Genomic DNA, 16,232 nt, shown 5'->3' with positions numbered 1-16,232 from the left:
ACTCATATTCTCTAAACTCGTCAGTTACTCTCTTGGAAAAACATGCAAGACAGGTGAGTCTTTGCATCAAGAAACTTACAGTTTGCAAAAAGGTGCTGGGAGAGGGAGAGGGGAGATGCATTTACATAAAACTCAGCAGTGATGACTTATGCTAATGCCACGTGCCTAGGATTAAAACTTCAGCCCAGGTAGATGCTGTCCCTGCCACTCCTTGATTCAGCTCAAGTGGCTGGCATGTCTCCAGGATCACTCAGAAGCCAGTTGCCCAACAGGACAAGTCACTGAAAAATAGAAAAGAAACAGGTTCAGCTTTGCAATTCCACTGTGCATTACACAATCAGTTAGACTTCCTAAGTACTGACTTCCTAAAATGTGATTCCCCTTATTGCATGAGAACAAAAAGTACATTTCTGACTAAAGTTCATCCCCTACTGTCAAGTGTGAACTTTCTAGATACCAGTAATATCAAAAAGAACTCTCTGTACAGTTAATGAGAACCTCATAGTCAGGATACCTAGGCAACCTCCACCCTAAACCCTGCTTTCAAGTACAGTTTGGGGCTGGATCCCTCCTCAAGGGTGGGATGAGGAGTTTACAGAGCCATGGACCTGACAGTCTCAGCAGAGCTGAGAAGGCTGCCAACCCAAAGGGAACAAGCGTGCAACATGTTCATAAACGCACTTTGTAAAAGCTTGGCCAAGCATAAGAATGGAGGTATTGGTGAGAGCGGAGCCTCTTCCTCACCTCACACCCCTGCAGCCCCGGCGCTCCTAGAACTTGGCCATGGCCAAGGGGCAAGCAGCCCAGGGTTGAGCTCACAAGGTACCAGCAGCCACGTGGCCCAAAGAAAGAGATAGGAAAAAATGTGATTGTATTGAGAGAAGCTGGGGACAGCTCAAAAAACTCCCCACAAACCAGTGGGGCTGAAGCCCATGGGGTGCTTGGGGAAGGAGGATGCAGGAAAGGAAGAAAAACGTGAAAACTAAGACAAGAGGCAGAGGAAAGAGACAGCAAATACTGTAATTTTAATTTTTTTAATATTTTTTTTTTTGGAAGGTGACAATTATGGTGTTCTCCCATTTTCTCCTCAAATTTTTGCCACCCCTCAATTTTCTATCTGTTATTCAAGAATTCAGACAAGCTTAGTTCTTTTCTATTTCATTTTTTTTCAGTCACATCCAACACTTTGTTCTAACCTAGTTGTACATATAAGTGGCTTCCAGCTTCATAGCTGCACCATCCCAGGCACTGACCAGTCCTTCAAATTCTGCCAAACCTGCCCTGTTTACAGTTGAATTTTCTTATGAGCTACTCTCTTTGGGACATCATTTTGACATTATCCCAATCCTGTGACTTCTATAAGAGTTTCCATTTCCCCTCCCTTACAGGGTCAGCCCTGCAGTGATGTTTTCCATTTTATCATAAATTCAATTAAAAATAATTTAAAAATACAGATCAACTTGAACAAAATTAGAATTAGGAAGAAGTAGTAACAAGTCAATCCAGTAACAGGGCAAGTAGCAATAGCTCAATTTGTTCAGTCTGAATTGATCCAGTAGTTGCATATTATAATAATACAGGAAGAAGTATATTGAGCTAGTTTATGTACTGAGCCATATCAAGTTGCTTACTAATATAACCGGATTATAGTGGTGGTTTATCTGTTAATCTAATTCTGTCAAAAACTTAACATTCTAATATTTTATGGGGAGACAGGCAATTAATAATTTACGGACCAGGAAACCCACATTGAAGAAATTATAACACATGGACACAGCACATTAATGAAGCATAGCCTGCCTTCCATCCATACCTCATTTCCCAGCTATGAGTCTCAGGTCACTGCCTTATGCAAGACCCTCTACCCCCTCCATGCCCATTTTCTCCCTTACAAAACATGGATAAAGTCGTCTTGATAAAATATGAGTGCAGGTGATGAGGAGCACTCTAAAATCCAGGTATGACTAGTAGCACATCCAATGCTTGCCAACACTCTAGGTCACCATGAGAAGGTTGCCACTGATTTCACAGAGGAACCAAGGTTAAACACTGAAAAAGCAATAGACCAAAAAGCCTTCAGGAGCAACCATAGTGAGACCTCTGTGTGTAGGTCCCTCTCTCTCAAAAGGGCAGGGAGGCCAACACAGCCACCTGAGGAAAGAGGAAAAAAGGACATGCTCAAAAGTTAGCTCTAAATAAAACAGGGTCATCTATAAAGACAGGGGAATAGGCTTGTCTGCCTGTGTACATATATATATACACATATATATGTATATGTATGTATGTAAAAAAAAGAGGACAGACTACACCTCTTTTCCAACAGTAACTTCTGATCTCAGTAGCTTCTTACACAGAACTTAGTTTTTCTCAGTATTATGGAAGAACTAAAGAATTCTGACAAGAAAAAAAGTACCAAACACTAGCACATTCATTGTTTCCAAGCTCCTCATCTCCAAAGTTTGTGACACATTTCGGGATTCTTATCTGAAAGCCAGTGTAAAACTGAAAAGGAAAAAAACCAGATTTCACTGATGAGTCTCTGAGCTCCTCCTTGCTAATGTGATTTTACTGTTTGCAGCCCTGGACATGAACACAGTTAATGAAAAATGACTGTGCAAACAAAATATCAGATAATGATGGGAGTGGGAGGGAAGGGTGAAATAATTGTGTGGGTGGCTTGGATTGGATTTGGCATCAATTAGAAAAATTGATGCCCTCTTAATTATAGGAAAAGGTCTTTGGTAGAAAGATAAGAGACATGACAATCAAAACTCCTTAGTCTTTGAATTAAATGGATGTAAATTGAAAGTTCACAAGTTGGGATTTTTGTGTGAAAAAACAAACTTATCTCTTTCTCAGAAATTGCATCTGAATATGTGTGTAAGCCTTCAGCTCACTTCAAAGCCGTTACAGCAGAGATTTGTTCTGCTTTTAACATTCCCTGGGAATACTGCTTACTACAAGTAGTACTGCCTCCTGCAAGGTACAAGATTTTTTTCACTTCCCCTCTAGTAAAAGTCCAAATCAGTAGGAGTTACAGCCACTTCAAGAATCAGTCCAATAACCTATCAACATTACTTAAGATCCTCCCCTAATTGGTTCCACTCAATATATTATCTAAAGAGGGCACTAGAGATTGCTCCTTGTTTGATTAAGGTTGCACAGCACACATTTCTTTCCCTGCTCTTATTTGCTATTCCAGCAGCTCATGCCAGATTCTCACATTAGGAGAAATGCCTAATACAAGCACATGAAATGCACTGTCCTCAGTATTCTTTTAGAGTAAAAAAAAAAAAAAAAAAAAAAAAAAGCAAAAGGGAAAAGGACATCTCTCTATAAAACTCACACACAATTCCTCAACTATCAATAAAAAAAGTCCCTCACATTTCTGGATGTTTGACTACACCACCATACTTCTACAGCTTTTTTTAAGTAACACCAACAATCATACAACCTGTATTTACATCATCATTTCTACAATGAGATATAACCAATTCTGAATAAGTGCTACTTTATAAACAGCATCTACTATCCTACAATTTATAATCACCATTTCTATTACTATTTATCATCAACAGATCTCAAATTGAGTTTAAAAGATTTAATTATACTGCCCAACTACCTCTGCAGACGTGAATTCTGCAGATTTCACTTTACAAAGTGAAAGCACAATTCAAGGCAGAATTTATTCAGGAAATAGGAACTGCGATACTTAATCTTGCAAAATAACAGAGGGATAATTTAAAGTAAGGTATCTACAAAGAATAGCGTCTGTGCCAAGAGATTGTTTGTATTGGTTTTGCAAAGAAGGGACAGAATGTTCTCATCCAAAAAGCCACAAAACAAACTTCCTGAACCAATGTGAGTTTTATTTTTGCTTCTATTTAATCCAAGTAAGCGCGGCCCAGCGAGATTTACTTAATAAGAAAAAAATACCAAAACCTACAATTAATTTGGCATAGCCTTGTCTTGAAAAAGCACAGTCACACCGTTCAGAGTGCAACTGGCCAAGTGAACAGATCTAGAACCACTGCTGCTCTGTGAAATATAATAATAGAAAGTGTTTCTTTGGACCATGTTTTTACAACCATTTTTTCCCCACAGCATTCTAAGCAGCTGTAATCAACTTTTTTTTTTTTTTAGTGCTAGTTTTTTGATGCACACCAGTAGGGTTTGAGAATGTGGAGATAAGAGATGCAGCATGTTGAGATCATAAAGAAGCACAGAGAAAAGAACCTGAAATCATCAAATACCAGTTTATCGAACATAATATTTTGTTCCTAAAATCAGTCACATATGTCTTCTAGGAAAAAAAAAAAAATCAACAACCAAATAATACCCCCCCACTCCCCCAAAAAAAAAACCCAAGCCACCACAAAAAACCCACACCCAAACAACTTCAGCTTGGCTTTTACTTCCTTTTGCCTTTCAGGAGTTGATGGTTAATTCCACAGGGAAAAGCTTCTTTGCAAGGCAAAGAGAAAAGCATTACTGGCAAGGTCAAAAGAGACAACATATCATTTAGTGTGATGTTTTTTATAAACGCTGTTTAGAAATAGTAATGGATTTAAAATAAATACAATTATATACACCCTCTACCCTACATGAGGATACTGAGCCCCAAACCCCCCACATTTATGTCTAACTCTATGACAGTCCTGTTTACATGTACATTTGTGAAAGTTTCTTGACTAAGAGAAATCCTCATTTAACTAAACATACAATGCAAAACTACTTCCAAAACCACTATAAGTACAGTTTTTCCCATCAATGCTCCCTAGGAATATTTGTCATATTTGCCACACAAATGCCTATCTCTTCTCTCAGTCTCATGGGCTGAGACACTGCATCATTTTGTCTGAAATGGGCAGAATGCCAAGAGATAGAAACCTCCACACAACTCGTATACAAGTCAGACACTTCTTAAAAGATTATATTTAACAATATAATTTCAAAATGCTGCACTACAATCTCGCTGTAGAAGAGTCATCCTAAACAGACTGATAAAATACCCTCCAGAACTGGGAAGGATATCAAAAAAGACAGAAACCTAATGTGAAGACAGTAAAACTGCAAAATATATTTCATGTTATACTGATACAAAGTTTCCTAAATCTGAGTCAGATGTTGAAAATCTGTCCATCCTCATTGTCGTGGAAGTTCAAAATTGCTATCAGGGTGTTTTTTTCCTATTATTACTATCCTTTGAATGTTTATACCTTCCTTGGTTCTGTACATTAATGTCAGACTCATTTTTTTAACAGCAATTAGATATTTTCAGCAGCTATTTACTTGTTACTGTTTCCTTGTTTACATCTGCCTTTTTCCCCCGACTTCAATTTCTTGCAAGATGAACTATGAAATCTGTTTTAGACTCCTCCTACCACAATGTTCAGGTTTCAAGCTCTGCAAGGATCAGGTTTATTCATTGGAAAAACAATCAGTACCATTTTTATTTTGTTTTATTTTGAAATAGTAAACAAATTTTATTTGTCTCAGTGTTTATAAAAGTTGTTTTCATATATTGAACTTGGATCCACTTCTAAACTTGAGCACATAAAAGTTATACTGGCAAATATATATAAACCCTCATACTCCCTACCAGAGGCATACCTTGGTAGCACTCCTAAAAGTATTCCTTTTTAAATTAAAGAGTGATTATTAAAAAAGACTCACATGGTTAAGTTTCTGCCTTTCTGAAGTCAATAGATGGTTGGTCTTACATTTCAACATACCTGGGATTTCTTGTTAGGGCTACAGAAGACAGATCTGTCTCTGCAGATACATGCATGTGGTAAGCAAACAAAACTGAGAGCAGGATATTATTCAGGAAGATTAGATTACTGCATTCAAATACTGTTACAGACTTTAAAAGGATGGGCATAGAGGGTATTGCTGTGGGGAACAGATACATGCATGTTAGTGGCTCAAGCATAAATTCCCTGCCTGCTCCTACAAAAGGAGACTGTAAAATCATGAACACTCTTGAAAACTACATTGACTCTTGACCTCTGACAAGGACTGATGTAGCTTAAAAGATGTGTGGTAAGCATCACATACAGTATTGGAAAAAGCAGTAAGAAAAACAATTTGGTTTTTTGGAAAGAAGCAGGGGGCATGAGAAGGGGAAGGTGTCTTTCCAGTCACTCTAAAGGGGGTTCAGAGCAGAGCTGCTCAGCCCTTGATTCCCAGACTTACTGTGTTCTATGTGATTCGAAGAGCATTTTAAATTCCAGATACTACCTCGTGGTAGAAACACCCATCATATCCCTGTTCACCATGCAGGTAGTTTGCATTCACTCTGCACCACCCAAAGACCTTTTATTTATTTCATTTTCTTTCATCCTACTGCTGGTTTAGAAAGGGATATTGTTTGCCACTGATGCTCAGAGCAGCAGAAACTAGATTGTGAGAAGTTAACTGTGCTAGTTCTTCTAGCTGACCATTTTTGCTCAATTTTCCTGTTCAGCAAACGGAAAAAAACCCAAACAGATGACATTCCACTCAAACAGAAAAACAAAGAGGATATGCACGGACTGTGGTAAAACAACACCCATCCTTTGCATATGTTAGTACTAGAGCCTACCAAAATGTCCACTGTCCTCAGTAGTGAAGAAAATGAACTTTTCCAGCTCCTCGCTATCAACTCCTTCCTTCTCTAACCCTCTTGTAAAATAATCACCCAAGCAACTGTCCCACTGTAGCCTGAAAAGTCAGGTTCCTCTTATTTTTTCAGAAAGGCAAACTGTACTACACAAAATGTCCAATATTCATACTGAAATTTAACAAATAAACTTGTTTAGAAAATTTGCTAATCTTGCCTTGTGCAAAATTATTATAGCTCATTTGTCTTGAGACTTCTAGTGACGTGGAAGAAGGAAGCTGGAAAAAAAGGAACACCTTCACAAGGACGAGGATGGGGAAGCAGCACCAAGGAGCAGTAACTAGATAGTTAAGACGACGACTCATGGCCAAGAAGTGAGTGACTGAACATTTGACTCAGACCAATATAAATTTAAAACTGTGTAGTTATTATCCCTTCCTGAACCTGACTCTTCCTAATTCTGTTACGATACTGCAAAACTGTGTCATCAGAAAGATCTTGATTCTTTTCTGTTTATCAAGGAAAGAACAAAAATCAGGCAGGCTTTTGAAATCACTTCTACAAAGAAAAGCACAGAGGGTTCAACATCAATACACCTACAGAATTTCACCACACTATGCCCACTATGGTAATAAAAGTTATTTCAAGCACAGCTTAGAGCAGGGGGAGTTTCCCCATCATGATGCAATCAGAAGTTACTTCCAACCTATATCAAAACTTGGATTCATGAAATTTTTATCTCAGAAGAAGTCAGAGCACACAGCAGATATGGCCTCTGAAACACCTAAAACTTGTATCAAGCTCATATAATTTTTTTCCACACTCAAGAACATCAAGTCACATAGTTTATAGACCCAGATACTCTTCATCAGTACATACTATCCTTTCCCCAGGAATCACAAATAGGTTCAGTATCAAGACAAGTGGATACCACAATTTTCAATTAATCTCCTCATTTTCCTCAAACACCATTTCTTACCCATGCCTTTACATTTATCTAATTAGAATCACTCATGTTAGAGTTCATCTAGTTCACTGAGTTCAAAGCATTGCACTGTAAGTGATGTTTTCCAGTCTCTTTTGAACTAGCCTATCACGGTAATAAAGCTTCTGCTCCAACTCAAAGCAATTTGTTACACACTTCAGCACCTAATATCCATTTTTCTTTTACTCCATCATTGGTACTGATCACAGTCTTCAAACTTGTTATTTTCTGTACCTCTACTTCATGAATTTATCAGAATTTAATGTGCTTCACTGTATCATATTCCAAGTTAAATCATCCTAAAAATCAATAAATTATGAAAAGCAAGGTTTGTAATAGCTTTCGTTAGTCTAGTAACACAGCGGGGTGAAAAAAAAAAAAAAAGAAAACCTGTTTTTAGGCCAACTATCAAGTCTGATGAAAAAAGCAGTATGTTATTTAGTCAAAAAAAAAAAAAAATCAGGAACCTAATAGTCTGCCTACGCTGTAACAATGACAACGTGGCAATTTTCTTGGGGCCACTCTATTCCTTCAAAAGAATCGTCAATGTTCCAAACAGAGTCTAATTACTAATTCCCATAAAAAACAGATTCAAACAACAAAATATATTTTTATACTACTTATCACTACCACTTTACTGTTTCTATTGTTAGTTCCTACTGCACTAATACACATTATGAGGAGCAATCCAGTCTGGAGCAGGACTCTGGCCAGGACAGAGGCTCATGACACTCTGAAAGTCAAGGATTTCTAGAGACCATGAACTAAATATCCTCCTCAAATCCTACACGAGAATAACAAACATTACATTTCCTTTGCTGTAGGACAAGGTCCTCTAGCTCCATTTCCTGTAGGTGGTGTGCAAGCATGCACAGGGTGCCCTAAAATGGACAACTATAAATTAATATTCCTTTAATCAGTTTCTACCCAGCTACTGCCAAGCCTGAACTAGGAATCAGCTTTCTAAAAGATCACACTTCTTAAAAATAAGAAAGAACAACAAAACCCATCGCTTACCTCTGTGAAGGCTTTCTTGATAATGTTTCGCTTATTGAAGCCTATTAGAAGTGAATGTTTTCAGTAATGTCTTGAAGTAATGCCCTTCTACAAGTTAAGGGTATACAAAAAGGAAATTCTCATGTTTAGATACCTTCCAACTTCTCTTAGCAAATCTCCTGTCCTGTTTCATAATTTTGGAACAAGAGTGTTTGTCCTTGATCTGATCGCAGTTTCTTTTTGACTTTCTTCTATCATCTCATCTGTGCTTTTATTTGTTTTGCTAGTAAGGAGCTGCTTCTGCACTGTGGCACATAAGCAAAAAAGTCAAATCAACATTCATTTCAGACCAAGAGCAAGATTTACACCACAAACAAAAAAAGGCCTAATACTGGCCTAACTGATCATACATAATAACAAACATGCAAAAAAAGCAGCCCAAAACACCATGGTTACGTTGACACTTTTCCCTCGCTCTGTATTAACCTATCTGCATAGCCCTTGTATTTTTGCCTGGCAGTTATGACCAAAACACAAAAACCTAAAGCAACACGGCTAGTCAAATTTGGAGCCACACAGCCAGAATAAGGACATTAAAGTTCTACACAACCAAAAGGGACTTTTGTGCATCCCATCCAGAAGCAAAAAACATGAAAGCTAGAGGAAAGCCAGCCCATTAATGCCTAACATTTTGCCTTGCCAATATCAACAAAGTTTTTTAATTGTGTTTGGTTTTGTTCACTGCAAAGTCATGTATTATCATTACCAATGCTTAACACACTCAGACATAAGATCCTGCTGAACAAACAATTCCTAATCCAATGTTTCAGCATTTTAATCTTACCACCAGAATTCTACTGGGGAAAATAGATAAATAAAAGCAGAAATCCACTCTACTAATTTAAAATAATGTTCATCACCTTGTTATTTTATGCATTCAAAGCTACTTTTAGACTTGCAATTGTGGCCATAAAATATCACATTTATGGTGCTGAACCAAAAAAACAAAACAAAATCCCAAAGTGATAAACAAATTCAAGAAAAATGTCTCTAAAAAGTGTTCACTGTAGGCTGAAAGAGGTTATGCCACATCTTTGCATGGAGCAATAAACTCAGGGCCAAAATAGAAAAGATAGGAGGTTGTAGTGGAAAAGCTGACAACACAGGTACCACAAAATGCATTTTACACATGTGTATTACCAGGCTTGGAACAAAAGGAAACAGCTTTTGCTGTGTTCAAAGGTTTAGTGCAAACCCATGAAGCTCCTAAACACCCCACTTTTCATTTCTTCTCTTCCTCAGCATCTCTCTCCTTCCACAGAGCAGAAATCTGGCAACATACCCCATGGAATTGGACAATCCTGCAGCCTCAAGGTTTGCAGGGGACAATGAACATATCCCAAACTGAAGCTTCCTGTTTGGCAGTAAGGAAATCAGATTTTTCTGCTAGTGGAAGCAAGAACACAGCTCAGTTGAAGTGGGCGAAACTGTGACCAAGCCAGCAAGGGCCCAGTCTCAAACCCTCACTAAATACAAAGGTCCGCCTGCAAATACAGAATGGCTGTCTATGTTGGGATTTTAATTAAATGTTAGTATCTGTATCATTGAAATTTATTAGATAATCTAATGAACCACAGCATAAGTTATTCACAGAATTGGACTCAGTGACCTGATCAGAAATCTACCAAAATCCAGGAGAGCAGCTGGGTACTCAGCAAACCACTCAACCTCTGTTACAGCAAAACACATCAAAGCAAAGAAGAAAATTTTATTAACTTTCCCAGAAGTATAATTTCTTTGGAACTTTACAAAAAACAGAGAAGAGAGACATCCCTTTTTAAGCCTAATGGAGAAAGTAACAGTTACCAGCCTAACTGGCCGATGACCTTTACCAATTGTTTGCAGGAGACGATGAGGTGAGAAACTCGAGAAGCCTCTCCAGTATGTCAGGTAACCCACTGCATTATTTACATAGCCCAAGCAGTGTTGTTTGTCTTTAACTTCAAAACAATTTGTGCACCCTTATTAGAGTTTAATAATAAATCCACAGTTTCCCTCTCTTTGCCAGGATGAAACAAACACTGCTAAAATAAAGAAAGGATGCACGTGGGAGATGCACAGGGAAAAGACGACAGAGAAACCTTTTGAAGCATCAAGATCGTACTCCACAGGAAACGGTTTCATCTCCCAGGAGGCTCAAACACTGCTGTCAATGTCATGCCACGCCAAAAAGAAAACCCCAAATATAAACCATGTACTTCAGGTTGCCCGCTTAGAACAGAAACCTATGAAATAAATAAATTATGTCAGTGGTTTACACCAAGAACACCCTGTGTGCAAAAACTTCCTGAAAACTTGTAGGAATTGTTTTAAAACTAGATGATTGAAGAACTGGGCCAAGGAGAAGTGACAGCTTTTCACTAGGGTGTTTGTAGAAGAAAGACCAAAGCTAATAGTGTCTTTCACCACTCTGGAGCACTGAAATCTAACGTAATGGAAAAAAAAAAAACCAAACAAAAAAACAACAACAAACCAAATCAAAAAACCTCTGGTGATGTCTATTTGAGTACAAATTTTCTTACGAGACATAAAAAGAAGCGATATGAAAGAACACTACATATGCCCCTCAGAACCTAAAGTGGAGGGATGCCTTGTTCTGAAAGAGGGCAATATTGGCCTGATGAAGACAAGTATTTTTAAAAAGTTTCTATTGGATTTAAATCAAAAGAGCAATTTTCCTCAGAAACAATCAATAGACCCGGAGTTGCAAAACTGATGTCTTTTTTGCTAAAATGCAGACATCCTCAGGACATTCAGTAATTCTGAATGGTCTCGCACATTTAATGATTCCTAGCCCTGGAATTAAACGGAATATTAAGAATACATACAAAAAACCACACATATAAGTGACTACCATCTTTTCCACTTTTAGTTTTGTCTCCTTCTAGTATATGGAAACTTTCACTTTAGGAATTTTTTTCTAAATATTAATACTACTATTACATTTTCAAATTTGAACAAAACTATATACAGGCTTAGCATGACAAGACAGGCTTATCAAATGAGCTTTCAACTTACTTGTCTGAAAAACACTCTTGCCATGAAGACAAAAGGACAGTAGTCAGTGTATTACTGAAAATCTAACTTGAGTCTGAAAATGATTAAGTTAAACTGTATTTATAGAAATGTAACATAAAAATTTACATTTTAAACAGAAAAAGTAATGGTCTACTTGTCTAATGATCCTTTCAAGCTGTAAACTCTACAATATTACAATTTTCTTTTTTTTTTTTTCCTTCCCACTCCTATTACATGCTTAAATTTCATTAAGATTCATTTCATTTATTGGGCCTCTAGGAATTGAACAAACATAACTAATATACTAAGGTGAGAATTCAATCTTTGATTAACAGGCTTCAGGTAACCCTATGGGGATCCTCAAGTCCTTAAAAGAGTTAATCCTCATGTAAGTGTTCTGGCTTCAAACTCTGGGCTCTTCAGTGAGAACATGCTAAACTCTTTCCTCGCCCAAAGGAAAACAAAGATGTGGCAATTCTCCACAAAGAATTAACAGAGTAATAGCTAGATGTACAGTGAAAAGGTTAGTCTTGAAAGGCATAAATGCATCTTTCTGTAACTGGAGCGCTGCTTATTCTGTTACACTAAGTATTGCCTCAGGACCTCAACCAACTATGAGATGGCAAGGCTACATGCCTATTTATTATTTCAGAAGAATGATGCTCAGTCCAGGATTTTGAAGTTCTAAATGCTTCCTTATAGGAAATTAATGTAGATGCAGGATGACTTCAAGTACAGTAGCAGAACAAAGATAAAAGTACTCAGTCTGTGTGCAATATCTTCTTCTGTGTGAGACTCAGGTAGCTGTTGCACTGAGGTGACATTTTCTACCTACAGTGTAAAAACACCTAAACACTTGTCTGTAATAGCGTTATCATGTATAATATTCATAAATTAACCAGGCAAATATTTGCTTAGTAGTGATGCTGGGCCAGTGACTTCACAAGATCCCACAATTTATCCTTGTGAAAGTAGTGAGATTAATATACTCCACAGTCTGTAGAGCAAACAACATCAGAACAAATTCTCTTGGGGAAAAAAAGGCAGGAAGATGCTATATTTATAGAAATGGGAGTTTAAGTCACTTTTAAGTCATTTTTTAAAGACTCATTATTTATACCAATACTGGCAATGGTGGAATGGCTGCTGAAGAGACCAAGAAAAAAAAGTTTTGACCACAGCGTTGTCAACACACAGATCGGAATTAAAATACCTCCTCTCTGGTCTTGCAGTGAGTAGCAAGAGCACGGTGAAGCTTTGTCCCCAAAATGCTACTCATTTACATGAAACTGCCAGAAGTGAATACTGCTTAAAAAAAAAAAAAAAAAAGTTAATGCTTATTACCAAGCTGAAAAAATACTGTAGCAACAGGGAAATGATAATATTATGTTTAATCACCTGCATTCCTGAGGGAAGTAAAAATGTTTTGCATACAAGACTTACTCAAAGACATAACAATTTACAGAATTAAAAACATGACATATTTTTCAGTCTAATTCTTTTCTAGGTACTTGAAGTGCATTTTTGTTTGCGCTACAAGCACACAATGCTGATACAACAAAAAGCCTGTCAGCCCTGTAATCATATTTTTAAGTTCCAGTGAGACATGATTATGTGTTATTCCGGTTACATGTGGATTCTTCTTGACAGTGTGAAAGCTGGCAGTCCTCTAGCCAGACACGAAAGTAGTAATTTCCCCATGTATCAATCCTTAGACAGTTCCTAAAAATCTAACTTTAGCTTGGTATATTGTTTTTAAGAAATCTGTAAATCCTTTGTGATTTGGCTGTTTTCAGTATTATTTGCACTGTGAATTTCCTTGCAAAACCAGGGCTGGAAAAAAAAAAAAATCATCACATTCCTCTGTCACAGTCCAACAGAGAACTTTGCATCCAAGCCATGAAGCCCAGCTGAGCGCTGCCCAGCACAAGCACTAGGACACAGCAACAGATGCAGGAGCTCTGTGCTTAGCTTGTACCCAGCAAGGAAGAAAAGATTAATATTAACGAGTCTGTACTACTTATTTTTCCCCTTTGTAAGCTGTTACAAACCCCATGTTTCACTCCTTTATGTTCCAGGTTAAGCAAGACTGCTGAACAAGGAGTGGGTTGGGCAAATGCTTCCCGCTAAATTTGCATGATGGAGGGGAAATATCTATGCCTTATACAGTTATTCTCAATCAGTGTCCTGGGGGTATAAATTGTACCTGTTCTACCCAGCTGAATGGTTTTCTGCGTTCAAGTCAGGACTGAGATGCAAAGCATCAACAACAGACTTCTAATTACAACTATGTAAAATATTACTCCACTCACAACTATCAAAGATCATAAAAGAGAAGAAAAAAGAACTGTGGACATGCACAATAATGCCCTCTCCTCTGCCCCCAGCAAAGGCAGAAAGCCGACTATGAGCTTTGTTTTTTGGAATACTTTCCATTTGCCTCCTCTTCAGGGACACTTACAGAGAAAACAAATTACCTATGGCTTCCAAGTTGGTAAAAGAGCTGCTCTGCAAACATGTCTCAGCATAAGGCCTCAGGTCACCACCCTAAACTTCTTTGTATCTCTAGCCTTGAGCAAGTACAACTTGTTTACTAAAACTGGCTCAAAACAAAAACCAACCCACAATTAAAACAAAAATAACCTCTAAAATCTGTAAAGGAATATGCTCCAAGGGCAAAGAGGAATTGGCAGTATTAGTTGAGAACTAGATTACTGCCTGTGCTTCTGGGAGGAAAAGAAAAGAAAAAAAAAAAAAAGGAAAGAAGAATCACCTCATGATATCCCAGCAAATGGAAGCTGTGGAGTTTTCCACCCCCTGAATTAGGAAAACGGCCTCTTATTGTCACGTCAAAGTCACATGAAACCCCACCACAAGCAAGCTGTTCGTTATTTTTTATCCCATAGGCGCCACAGCCATCACTCAATGCTGCAATTAAACTGATGATGAGAAGCAGACAAAAGGAAGCTATCAGCTGGAACTGAATAAATATTTACAGATGTCCCAACATACCTAGCAAAAAGCCTACAAAAGCTGAATGTAGTAAGCTAGCAGGACCTGACCATGGTAAGAAAGACTTACAAAGAATTTTTGGCATTATCAATGAGTCTAGGTGCATCTTGACCAAATGTGCACTTAGAACCAGCAATGTGGGCTGCTGTACCTCCTAGCCTCTCTTCTCTCTCACCCAAATGTACTCTAGAATGTGAAACCCACTGTTGTCTACACACAGCTCACAGATGGTGCTAAACCCCACAGCTAGACTGTAAAGAAACCCAAACCCAACACCACAACTCAATCCAGCTGCAAGCTCAGAGAGGCACCCGGCCCATCATCTGTGATCCAGCCTGTGCTCTGCTCTGTTGAGTGCTTGGGGGCACCCACATGGTTGGCCCGCAGCCCTAACACATAATGAGTGGTAAAACATCACTCAGAATAAGAGAGAACATCTTACGCTGAAGAAGAAAAGGAGCAGCTCTCACATTCTTGCATGTGGGAGATGCCTGCATCTTAAAAAACAAGCCTCTTTTGATTAGAGCTTGGAAAAAAGCATAAATATCAAAGAGGAGGGAGTTATTCTTACTAGATAATGTAAAAATATTTACAAGGTGGTTCCTAACAATTCATCCCCATCAAGATTTCCTCCTCTCCTTTTAGTGCATATGTGGCCCCTTTTACTTCTGTTATCTTCTTAGGCAAGGGGTGATGAAAAGGAAATGCTTGAACCACCCTGGACAAGGTCCAGCCTCCAGGGCACTAATTCTGAAGGTGAGCTCTCACCTGTGCAGTGCTTCAGAAAGATGCAACACCTTGTCAGGGCACAGGACACCAGCTGCCAGTCACCACAGTTTATGTCTGCCTGTTTTTAAAGCACTGGGAAGAGAAAGTGATTTTCAGGAGCAGAAACCCAGCAGTGCAGATAGTGCCCATCCAGCCCCTGCATCTGAGTGTCTATGAGTCGTGCATACCTCCTGTGGTGTCTCCTTCTCACAGCCACTGTGCTGATGGAGAGTGAGCCATACTACCTGAGACCACCAGCTTGGGCAGCCCCTCCATCGCTGCCCATCAGCACCTGGGAAGCTCCAGAGCAGTATCTCCAGTTGCTCACTCAACAAAGAGTGAAAAAGAAGGCAGAGACAAACAGGATGGGGCAAAGGGAGGCAGAGACAGAGTGAGGGATTACTTTGTTTTAGTACACAAGAGATGATGTTTTACTGGAGTTCACAGACTTAACACATTTCAAGAGGCCTACCAGAAAGTGAAATGAAGTGTGCACACATAATTCTGGTCCCAAACGGGATATACAACACACAGTTACCATAGCAACTTTCCTTTCAAGGTCCAGGGCAAACCAAATTTCTGATACTCTACTGTAATCGCAAGAACAAAATGAACAAGATAACTATTGATATACTGTTATTTTAAGTACCTGAAAACACAAAGCAAAATAAATAAAAACATTTCACTTAAGATCATAAAACCACTTTTTTTTTTTTTTCTTTTTTTTTTCCTGGGAAGTCAAGAAAAAACCCTATGCACAACAGATATTCAAAAGCAAGAGCCCAGTAA

The 16,232-nt window shown here is 38.4% G+C and overlaps 1 protein-coding gene across 1 annotated transcript in view; it reads right to left on the bottom strand.

The window, feature by feature from the left end:
* The window catches only part of EPS8 (epidermal growth factor receptor pathway substrate 8), a 139,370-nt gene that overhangs the window by 106,420 nt on the left and 16,718 nt on the right, over positions 1-16,232 (bottom strand). The window contains exon 2 of the mRNA XM_026867839.1: positions 137-281. The gene's annotated coding sequence lies outside the window, so the exon portion shown is untranslated. The remainder of the gene's footprint in view (positions 1-136; positions 282-16,232) is intronic.

Source organism: Athene cunicularia, assembly GCF_003259725.1.
Source record: "Athene cunicularia isolate RWA chromosome 1 unlocalized genomic scaffold, athCun1 chr1_part2, whole genome shotgun sequence".
NCBI lineage: Eukaryota > Metazoa > Chordata > Aves > Strigiformes > Strigidae > Athene > Athene cunicularia.
This window is presented reverse-complemented; position numbering and strand designations above follow the sequence as displayed.